Source organism: Triticum dicoccoides, chromosome 3B, assembly GCF_002162155.2.
Source record: "Triticum dicoccoides isolate Atlit2015 ecotype Zavitan chromosome 3B, WEW_v2.0, whole genome shotgun sequence".
Lineage (NCBI taxonomy): Eukaryota > Viridiplantae > Streptophyta > Magnoliopsida > Poales > Poaceae > Triticum > Triticum dicoccoides.
In genome coordinates this window covers 242,060,863-242,071,669 of record NC_041385.1, presented here as the reverse complement: position 1 = coordinate 242,071,669, position 10,807 = coordinate 242,060,863, and positions in this window count along the sequence as shown.

Sequence of the window (10,807 nt, the reverse complement as noted above, 5' to 3'; positions counted from 1 at the left end):
GGAGGGAGTACCTGTACAGAACGCGTGGAACATCCAGCACCTCCGGAGATTTTACCCCTGAAAAGGCCCAGAGCCTGTGAAGAAGGCAAATGCCTGTGAAGCTCATGGAAAAAGGCCCAGAGCCTGTGAAGAAGGCAAATGCCTGTGAAGCCCATCTTTTTGGAAAAGGCCCAGAGCCTGTGAAGAAGGCAAATGCCTGTGAAGCCCATCTTTTTGGAAAAGGCCCAGAGCCTGTGAAGAAGGCGAATGCCTGTGAAGCTCATATTTTTGAAAAAGGCCCGGAGCCTGTGAAGAAGGCGAATGCCTGTGAAGCTCATCTTTTGAGAAAAGGCCCGGAGCCTGTGAGGAAGGCGAATGCCTGTGAAGCTATCGCGTTTTGGAAAGGGCCCGGAGCCTGTGAAGAGGGCCAACGCCCGTGAAGCTTGCTTCCCAAAAGAAAGGCCCGGAGCCTATGAAGAAGGCCAACACCTGTGAAGCTCGCCGCCCGTGACACTCTCACGTAATAATGAGTTGGGGCTGTACACGCCCCGGAGTCTCAGGGGTGCCGGCCTCAGGCCTTGGGGATCCCTCCCACGCCTAGTGGCAGCACTTAGCTCCGCGCTGGTGAGAAGACGTCGAAGACTAGACTAGGTGCCGGACGCGGCTTTTTCATTTGCTTTCTGCAGTTGGCTAGTTCATTCCCATTTGGAGTTTTTATCAAAACTGCCGCCGCCTTTTGACCTGTGGTTCTTCGACTTTTTTTGCTCTCTAGCCTCGATTTCTCTTGCATGGGGGCTCGCGAGGCAGAAGCCACGGGAGCCCTCGCGAGCGTTCCTGCCCCTATCGCTCAAGTTTCATGGCCCGGGTCCACTACCGGAGCACCCCTCCGGACCATGCCTCACGGGCACCACGACGGGAATACAGGGCCTGGGTCGGTCGCCCCTGCGGCTGAGGCTAGGGATTACTTGCGAATGGGCACACAACAGAAGGGAACGATACCCGGATAACAAAAACAGTATGATGATTGACGATGTTAACCCAAACGCGCCCCCACGGGGCCACACATTGTTGTTTTTTTGTGCAGGAGAAGAGAAAGGAAAGAACAAAAGCAGGCAAGGCACGCCCTGCGCCGGCCCTCTTGGAAGACTCGAGCCACCTCCGGAGCTCAGGCGGACTCCCTCTCGCGCTTCACCGGGGCGTGACGGCGAGCAGACCCGCTGCCGCCCTCCAAGCAGGCGCGACGGCGTGGAGGCTGGCCGTGGCCGCTGCTAGAAGGGTCGCTACCCGAAGAAGAGCTAGTGAAGCTTGAGGAGTCACGGGCGTCGCCAACCACCCACGCACTGCCCTCTCCATCCTCGCCGGGGCTGAGTCCCCGGCCGCGGTCGTCGTCTTCGGGGCAGCACCCCGCACGGCGACCATCTTCCCCAAACACCCTCACGTAGAGGGTGGCGTCGCCGTCGAACTTGAAGTGCAGAGAGCACCGGCGACGAAGACCACGCGCGCGAGCAAACCTCTGCCAGCCACGGGTCAGGGCCAGGTTCCCTGCGGCGGAGACCTCCAGCGAAGCCCACGAGGCCCGGCTGCAGCAGCCATCTGCCTGGAGTCAGAGGCCACCCAAGGCGCCAGCTGGGAGCTCACCCAGGAGGAAGCGAGGGAGCTGAAGCCGGGCGTCGGTCGGCTCCACCGCCCACACAATGAACTCCAGCAGCACCTCTGCAGTATGGAGGCACGGCCTCGGGGGTCGCACGGCCGGAGCATGCCCGCCGACCATGGCCAGCCGCTCATCGCCGCGCAGAGAGCCACCTCCGTGGCCACGGGGGACCGCCGTGGAGGCCACAGGATGCTTGCGAGGGCGACCTCGACCGCGCTTGGGAGGGGTAGAGGAAGACTCGACCTGGCGGGCCTTTCCTTTCTCTGCGGCCGAAAACTTCCTTGGTGGAGCCATGGAGAAGAAGGATAAGCAAGAGGGGATAGGCTAGAAGGGTGCATGCCGTTCCATACTTATAGCCGGCGAAGGCCAACCATCGACCTCCACGATCGCAGGTAATCATGACCCGCTTGGCATGCAGGGACTTTTCGAATCCGTGCGGTTACCAAGGCGTCATGGGGAAGCGGAGTCGCCCCCGACCAATTGACCGCCATGCGGCGCCCAAGGCCGCAGGTTGTTAGGGCCCGCGACGCTTCGCACTTGCCCTTTCGCCTCTCTGCTCGGCCAAGTTCGGGCGCGCCGTGGGCCCAGGGGCTACTGTCGGTGTTCTGGGAATGGGGGTCCCTAGACTTGCCTGCCTGCGGCCTGCGGCGTGGCTCAAAGGAGGCCCAGCACAGCCCATCTTCATCAACACAGGCTCAAGACCCTCGCGAGGGGCCAAGACTCGCGGGGAGGATGACAAGGAGCTTCCTCAGGCACGGCCTCATCAGGCTGGCTCGCGAGGAGGTGGAGAGTTCAAGGCGGGGTACCTCGCAAGGTGCCCATGACGCAAGCCATGACGACCAAGGGCGCCAGTCGGGCGCCAGCCCACGCAGTGTCCTCCTTTCCTCTTTGGTGCAAAGGGAGCAAGCGCAGGCAAGAGCATCAAGCAAAGGCGTCTATTTCGGTGCAACAAGACCAAGACCAACCCAACGGCCGGAAGGAAGTCATTGTGGAGCCCAAGCCGGCGTCACCACCAGAGCCTTTGACAGGCGAGGACCAACTTTAGTCAGGATAAGTGTACCCGTTGTTACCCTTCAAAATAGCCAATTGTTGGCGCCCTTCCCGATCAATATTTGGGAAGAGGCCCAGGGCCTTTGCCTATAAATAGGACTAGCCACCCACAGGGTAGAGGCATCGAAAGAACAAGGATAGAAAGACACAAAGTGAGAGAGAGAGGCAACTGAACTCCCCCTAGCAGTTCATCGCGCCAGCCAAGAACAGACCCTCGCGAGTCTGTTCTTCCATTGTACTGTTCCTCATCCGCCCAAGAGGCAATCCACCACACCACACACTGGAGTAGGTTATTACACCACAATGGTGGCCTGAACCAGTATAAGTCTTGTGTCTCTTGTGCTATTCCGTTTGGTAGTTTAGGTCCTAGCGATTCGGTGAGGAGCGAGCCGGTAGAGGGTTGAATCTCCGCGTGCACCCCGGTGTTCGAAACTCAAGGGTCTGCTGGAACCCGAAATCCGACAACGTAGCCCCTCACCCCTTAGTTCTGAAAGGCTAATGGTGGTTGAGGTATGCGCGGGGCCGGGCCCTGCCGATGTAGAACGACAGATCCTCTCTTCCACCCCCTCCCTATTTGTCGTTTGCGCATCAAGGGGGACTCATGAGCATCGCGACTCAGGAGCCTAACTTATCACGTAGCCCCTCACTCCTTAGTCCCGTCCTGGTGATCCGATCGGGGCTAACGGCGGCTGTGGTATGCGCGGGGCCGGGCCCTGCCGACGTAGAACACAAGCAAATAGGAAGGAAATCGCAAAATCTAGAAAATCCAGAAGCAAATATTACATACCATATATTGTTCCCACAATACCAGACACAAATTTAAATGCCTCCACGAGGCATGGTGCATGTTGCAGGAATCAAAGCAGGAAAAAGGCCGCGAGAAGATCACCCCTGGGCCGCACCATCGCTCGTGGTGGAGTCGCGCTTGTCAGCCCCTCCCCCTGGAGCTGCAGAGCCGGCAGCACCTCGCTTGGGCGCGGTGTTGAAGGTGCAAAACTTCGACAGCAAGGCCTCTACTCGGCCCTTGATGGCTTCGGCAGTAGTGGCAGAGCGCTTGGCGTCCACGGGCTCCAGCGGGTCGTCAAGGTTGGCGTCGGGGTTGCGGAGGTAGACGTAGCTGAGGATCCGCGTCAGCGCTGCAGAGGAAAGGACGCGAGCTTCAACTTCGGCCATGGGGCCGATGCCAGTCACGACTTCCTGAAGCGCCTCGACGAGGAAGGGAGCCAGCTTTGCGGGGCCTTCCTTCGCTCCGGCCAGTGGTTTCTCCAGGCCCCCATCATAGAGCGTTTTCAGCGCTATGCGAGCCTCTCCTCATAGCGTGCGAAAGCCGCGCGGTCCTTGGCCAAGACCTTCGCCTCGGCATCCAGTTCAACCCTCTCCGTCTTTAGCGTCTGCTCCAGCATCTTCAACCGGTCATGGTCGGCTGAGAGTTCGGCGTCGCGGTCCTTGACAGCAGCCTCCCGAGCCTTCATCTCCTCCTCCTTCACCTGGCGGTCGTGAATCTCCTTGCGAGCTCATCACGCAGCCCTTGTAGCTTGCCCTCCAGCGTCTCGCAGCGGCCCTTGACAGATGATGCATCCTTCAACGCCGCGTCGTGAGCGGCCATGGCCTGGGAGGTGGCTTGCTTCTCCTCCTTGGAAGTCGTCACAGCCTGGCTCAGCGCCGCTCGGACAGAGGCGTCAGAGCGAAGACAGCTGGAGACTAACTCCAGGTGCCCGGCCACCAGGAGGGGGTCCGCGCTCCGGAGATCCTCCTGCAGCCGACTTAGCTCATCGGCAGCACGGTCCAAGGCAACGGAGGAAGCAGAGGAGACGGGAGCCAGCGGAGTAGGAGGAGAAGACGGCAGCGTGATCACAGTTTGGGAGGCAGGGACCTCCTGAGCCCTGGCAACTTCGGCGACAGCATCAAGCATGGGCGCCTCCAGAGTCAACGGGGCCACGAGGGCTGACTCCTCGCCGGAGCGTCCCTGCTGGCCTCGCGAGGATGATCGGGCAGGGGACGTTCAGGCCCCGTTGCCTCCCTTCCCCGCGAGTGAAGTGGCGGCCACGGCTGACGAGCTCGTTCCAGGCGGGGTCGCCGCGTCTCCCTTCAGCCTCTTCGCCGCAGGTAGCAGCCTACCCAATGGAAGATGTCAGGCCTCGACGGCGAAAAGACAGGAGCAAGGCAAAGTTCGAGTACTTGCTGGTTGACTGCCGCGAGATCCCACGGACTCCGGCCAAGCTTGAAGCCCGATAGCCTTTTGCGGGGCTCAGCCTCGGGAGGCCCGGCCATAGAGGAAGGCGCACCTGAAGGGCTAGAGTTGGCTTCGGCCAACGCGGGGGATGGGGAAGACCCTCGGGAGATCAGCCTGGACCTGTCCTTCCTCGGGACCAGGGGCACGTTCTCCCCCCCTCGCCTGGCGCCGGCCTCGTCATCGTCAGGCATGGAGCGGAGGACACTGGACCTGCGCCAGGGGGAAGTCTTCCCCTTCTCCTCGAAGGTCGCCTCTTAGTCACGCTCCTCGTCCTCGTCGTCATCTTCCGCTGGAGTCACCAGAGGACAGGTTCACCATCGCTGTCGCCGCCTGGCCCTCAGGATCCTCTGCTGGCACCAGACCGACCCCATCGAAGGTGGGCCTGGTGTCCACCACCAGCTTCCAGTCATCACGAAGGAACAAAGGGACCGGAGCATCCACCGGGCCTGCTACGTCCTCTCCGACCAAGAAGCGGAGGGCCGCGGTTAGATCCTCGTCATTCAGGGCGTCCAAGCTCAGGCAGAGGACGACGTCTGCATCCGCGGGCCTCCAAAGTGGGCGTGAGTGCGCTTGAAGAGGGGCCACCCTGTGCGACAGGAACTCCCTCAGGAGCGAGGCCCCGATCAGCTTTGCCGCCCTCATACTACCCGGCCTCAGGTAAGGTTCATCTTATCCAGCACCAGCTTCGCCCGCCGATCATCAAGCTTCGCGTGGGACCACGCCTCAACAGCCTCAGGCTGCTTTGTGGGCAGCTCCAGCAGGGGGTTGTGTCGCCTGGCGTCCACCATGACCACTTGCTCTAGAAGCCCTCGGCCCTCTTCCCGGCCTTCGAGATGGCGTTGGACTTGGAGTACACAACAAAGCTCGCGCACGCCGAGATATTGCCGCCGGAGACCCGGAGGGAGAAGAAGTGGCGCAGCAAGGCCACGGAGGGCATCACCCCGACGTGCGCCTCATAGTAGTAGGCGAAGATCGGCAGGAGAAGGATGGAGTTCGGATGGATATGTAGAGCATGCAACTGATACTGGCGCAGGATGGCAAGGAAGAACTCAGAGAAAGGAGGAACCAGACTAGCAATAACGGCGCTCATGAAGAGGGGGTAGAAGGTGCTCCCCTTGTCCTCCGGCCGGGCGGAGCCAAGCCGGAGCACAGTCTCCCCCATCTCGTTAATCTGCGCCGCCGCCATCTGGCGCATGAGGGCGAGGTTCTTCTCCGTCACGTTGGGGGAGACCAGAGCCGGCGAGTACCAGGTCGATGCAGCCCCAGCCGGGGTCCTGCGGGGAGCCATCGTTCGCCGGAGGAGAAAGGATGCGGCAAATCTGAAGATTTTGGAGGCAGGAGGGCGAAGAGCAAGAAAGGGGATCTGGAGCAAGGAGGACGAGAGTAATGGAGGTAAGGCAAACCCCAGGCCAGCCTTTTGTCAGTCGAGCAGTTGCCGAGGCAGCATGGGGAAGCGGAGACGGCCACGTCCAATCAACCGCCACACGGCACACAAGGCCGCAGGCCGATGGGGCCCACGGCGCTCCGCACTTGCCCCTTCGCTTCTCCGCTAAGCCAAGTCCGAGTGCGCCTTGGGCCCGGGGGCTACTGTCAGCGTTCTGAGAACGGGGGTCCCCAGACTTGCCTGCCTGCGGCCTGCGGCGTGGCTCAAGTGGTGGCCCAGTACGGCCCATCTTCATCAGCGCAAGACTCAAGACCCTCGCGAGGGGACGAGCCTCGCGGGGCGGACGACTTACGACTTCCTCGGGGATGGCCTCGCCAGGTAGGCTCGCGAGGAGGCGAAGAGATCAAGGCAGGGTACCTCGCGAGGTGCTCATGACGCAAGCCATGACGATCGAGACCAGGCGGGCGCCAGGCAGGCGTCGGCCTGCGCAGTGTCCTTGTTTCCTCTTTGGTGCAAAGGGGGCAAGCACAGGCGTGGAGTACCGAGGCATCAGGCAAAGGTTGCCATTTCAGTGCAACGAGACCAAGACCAGCAGGGCAGCAGGATGGGGATCACCGTGGAGTCCAAGACGGCGTCATCGCCAGTGCCTTTGGCAGCTGAAGACCAACTTTAGTCAGGATAACTTGTACTAGGTGTTCCCCTTCAAAATGCCGTTGTTGGCGCACTTCCCGCTCAATATTTGGGAAGAGGACCAGGGCCTCTATAAATAGAACTAGCCACCACAATAGAGGGGGCGGATAGGGTCCTAATCAGAGAGAGAGGCGATCGAGCTCATCCAAGCAGTTCATCGCACCAACTCAAGAACACCTCTTGTGAGGCTGTTCTTTTTCTTGTATTGTTCATCATCAGCCCCTAAGGCAATCCACCACATCACACACTGGAGTAGGGTATTACACCACAACGGTGGCCCGAACCAGTATAAATCTTGTGTCCCTTGTGTTGTTCATCGTTTAGCTTAGATTCTCGCGAGGCGATCAGACGTGGATCGGTAGGGGGAAGATCTTCGTGCGCACCCCAGAGTTCGAACCTTAAGGGTCTGCCGGAACCCAACATCCTACAGACATAGCAAAAACACCCGAATGGGGTGATGAAGGCCGTTTTTATTTCATCGGGCCCATACAGTCGGATCTGATGGTACCCGAAATATGCATCCCAAAAGAATAAATGCTCACACCCCGTAGTCGAGTCGGCAATCTGATCGATGCAGGGGAGAGAGGGAAGTGATCTTTTGGGCAGGTCCGATTAATATGTTTGAAGTCAATACACATACGAAGTGAATCATCTTTCTTGGGAACCACGACGACATTCGCGAGCCACTCGGAGTGGTATATCTCGCGGATGAACCCAGTTAACAAGAGTCGAGGTACTTCCTCACCAACTGCCTTCCTCTCTCCACGGCGGACCAACGGAGGTGTTCCTTGACAGGTTATTCCTTTAGGTCGACATGCAAACGGTGCTCTGCCAGTCCCCTGGGTACACCCGGCATGTCTGATGGTTTCCATGCGAAGCTGTCCCAGTTCTCACGGAGGAACTGGATGAGCGCTTCTTCCTTTTTGTTGTCGAGTGTTGTTGAGATGTCGGTCGGATCAGCATTGGGGTCTTCCAGGTGAATATGGATAGGCTTTATCTCATCGGCTGACTGAAATGCAGACTCCGAGGCAGGCTTCTTAGCTCACAACAAATCACTCGGATATGCATTCTTCTTGTATTCCTCCATCTCCACTGCTGGCATCTGCTCATCAGCAATTTTTGAGCCTTTCTGGAGGCACTCTTCTCCTCTCTGCCGACTCCCCATGACTGTGATCACACCTCTGGGCCTGGGCATCTTCAACTTGAGATATACGTGACATGGTCGAGCCATGAAACGAGCATATGCAGGCCTGCCCAGAATAGCATGATAAGCACTGTGGAAATCCACCGCCTCAAACGTCACCTTTTCCTTGTGGTAATTCTTGTAATCACCAAAAACCACATCAAGAGCAATCTGTCCGAGTGACTTTGCCATTTTTCCAGGGATGACACCGTGAAACTGCATGTTGCTCTCACTGAGTTTGGACATCAGAATGCCCATCCCTTGGAGGGTCTTAGTGTATAGAATGTTCAAACCACTGCCACCATCCATAAGGAATTTAGTCAGTCGGGTGACCCCAATGACTGGGTCGACCACTAATGCTTGCCGCCCGAGGGTAGCAACGTGCGCTGGGTGATCAGACTGGTCGAATGTGATGGGAGTCTTTGACCACTTCAAATACGTCGTAGTTGCCAGAGCAAACCATGTTCACTTCTCTGTTGATGACCTTCAGTCAACTTCTTCTCTCAACATCAGCAAAAATCACCAAAGTAGTGTTAATGTTGGGATAACCATCGTCTTCTTCTTTCTCTTCATCCTTATCAGAGTCCTTCTCAGTGGGTTGACCCTCTCGGAACTGCTGAATCAGGAGTCGACATTATCGAGTGGTATGTTTGGGCAGAATCAGGTTACCCTCTTCATCCTTTTTCGTGTGTATGTGCCACGACTAATCCAGGACATCCTGGCCTAGCCGATCCTTCATCTTTTGGGGCACCCACGGCCACTTAGGTTTTCCCTTGAACTTTCCTTGATTCAGAACTGCAGCCTCCGCAGGACCTGTAGCATCGGCTTTACATTTATGTTTCCGACTAGTGTTTCCACCTCCAGTGTCCTGGTGGACTGGTTTCCCTTTACCATTACAGAGTCGGTCTTCCTCTTCACTACTTGCATACCGAGTGGCTATTTCCATCATTTGGCTCAGAGACATGTCTCCGGAACGACTGAACTTCAGGATGAGCTCTCTATATCAAACGCCCTCCTTGAAGGCGCAAACTGCCTGGTGCTTTGACACATTTTCCACCACATGGTGAAGGGTAGTCCATCTCTGGATGAAGTCTCATTCGGCTTCTAAACGCAATGCTGTAATTTAGTCAGTACAGCTGGTCGCTTGCAGGTTCCCTCGAATGTTTTGATGAACACTCGAGCCAGATCTTCCCAACAGAAAATGCTCCCAGGAGCCAACTGATTCAACCAAGCTCTGGCCGAACCTTCAAGCATCAAGGGGAGATGCTTCATGGCCACATCATTGTCACCTCCACCAATCTGTACTGCCACTCAGTGATCTTCAAGCCAAGTGTCTGGCTTCGACTCGCCGGTGAACTTTTTTTTGACACATGAATACAGTAGGAGAGGCTAGCAGATACAAAACTCAAGGTGGTATAAAAGAACTTCATGGCCACATCATTGTCACCTCCACCAATCTGTACTGTGATATATTAATCAATGTAATAGTTACACTTTACATGGGTTTGAGATTTACATTACCCACCCATTTTGGGTGGGTATCTAGAGCCTAGAAGATACAAAACTCAAGGTGGTATAAAAGAAAGAAGAAAAGGGGCTATAAAGTCCTGTGCTTTTCTTTGGCTCGATATACTAGGAGGCCAAAGTCCTCTCCGAATCGTCTAGCCCATGACCCAACTATGGGATCAATACCTTGAAAGTGCTTATTATTTCTTTCCTTCCACAGGCTCCAGGATGCATATAGGAACACTTCCATGACCATAGGTCTATTCCAGTCAGTTCTAACGTGCTCCATCCACTGTAACCTATTTCCATGGTCATGCCATCGAATATGCAGTGTATCCCAACAAGCTACACTGAAGGGACATCTGAAAATCGTATGTTCCAGGGTCTCTTCATCAGATTTCCCACATAGAATGCATCCATAGTTAGTCCCAATGTTGTAATGCCTTCGTTTTAGCATGTTGCGAGTGTTTAATCGGTATGACAGGAGAAGCCAGCCGAAAACTTTAATTTTCATTGTTGCTGAAGATTTCCATAGCCATTTGAAGGCTCTATGGGCATTGGCGTCTCTGAAATAGAATTGATAATATCATTTTGACGTGTAGACGTCAAAGCCCCAAGCATACGTCCATACATCATGAGCTTCAGTGTGATCCGCCAACTGGACATGTGTTGTGATTTATTGCAGGTTTCTGAGTCCAGCATGGGCTTGCATAGAGAGTGGTAGGTAGAAGGTTTCGTTGAGATCTACACAACTCAAGAAGTCCTGTACAGATACATCCTCTGATTTGGAGAGGAAGAAAGCTCTTGGGTGCGAGTCTGCTAGTATATCTTCCAACCACAGATCCTTCCACATAAGGGCTCTGGACCCACATCTGATATTCACTGAGGAAATGCCTCTATATATCGATGTTAGTTTTAAGATGTCACGCCACCAGAACGATCCACAAGGGTCAGTAGCATGTGGCACTTTGTTTGTGTAGTATGTTGACCAAATGAGATCTAGCCAGGGAAGATCCAGGTGGTTATAGAACTTGTGCAGGTATTTCATGAGGAGGGCATCACTCTGAGTCTTGATATCAATAACACCAAGGCCCCCACACTCCTTCGGTCTACAAACCATGGCCCAGGAAG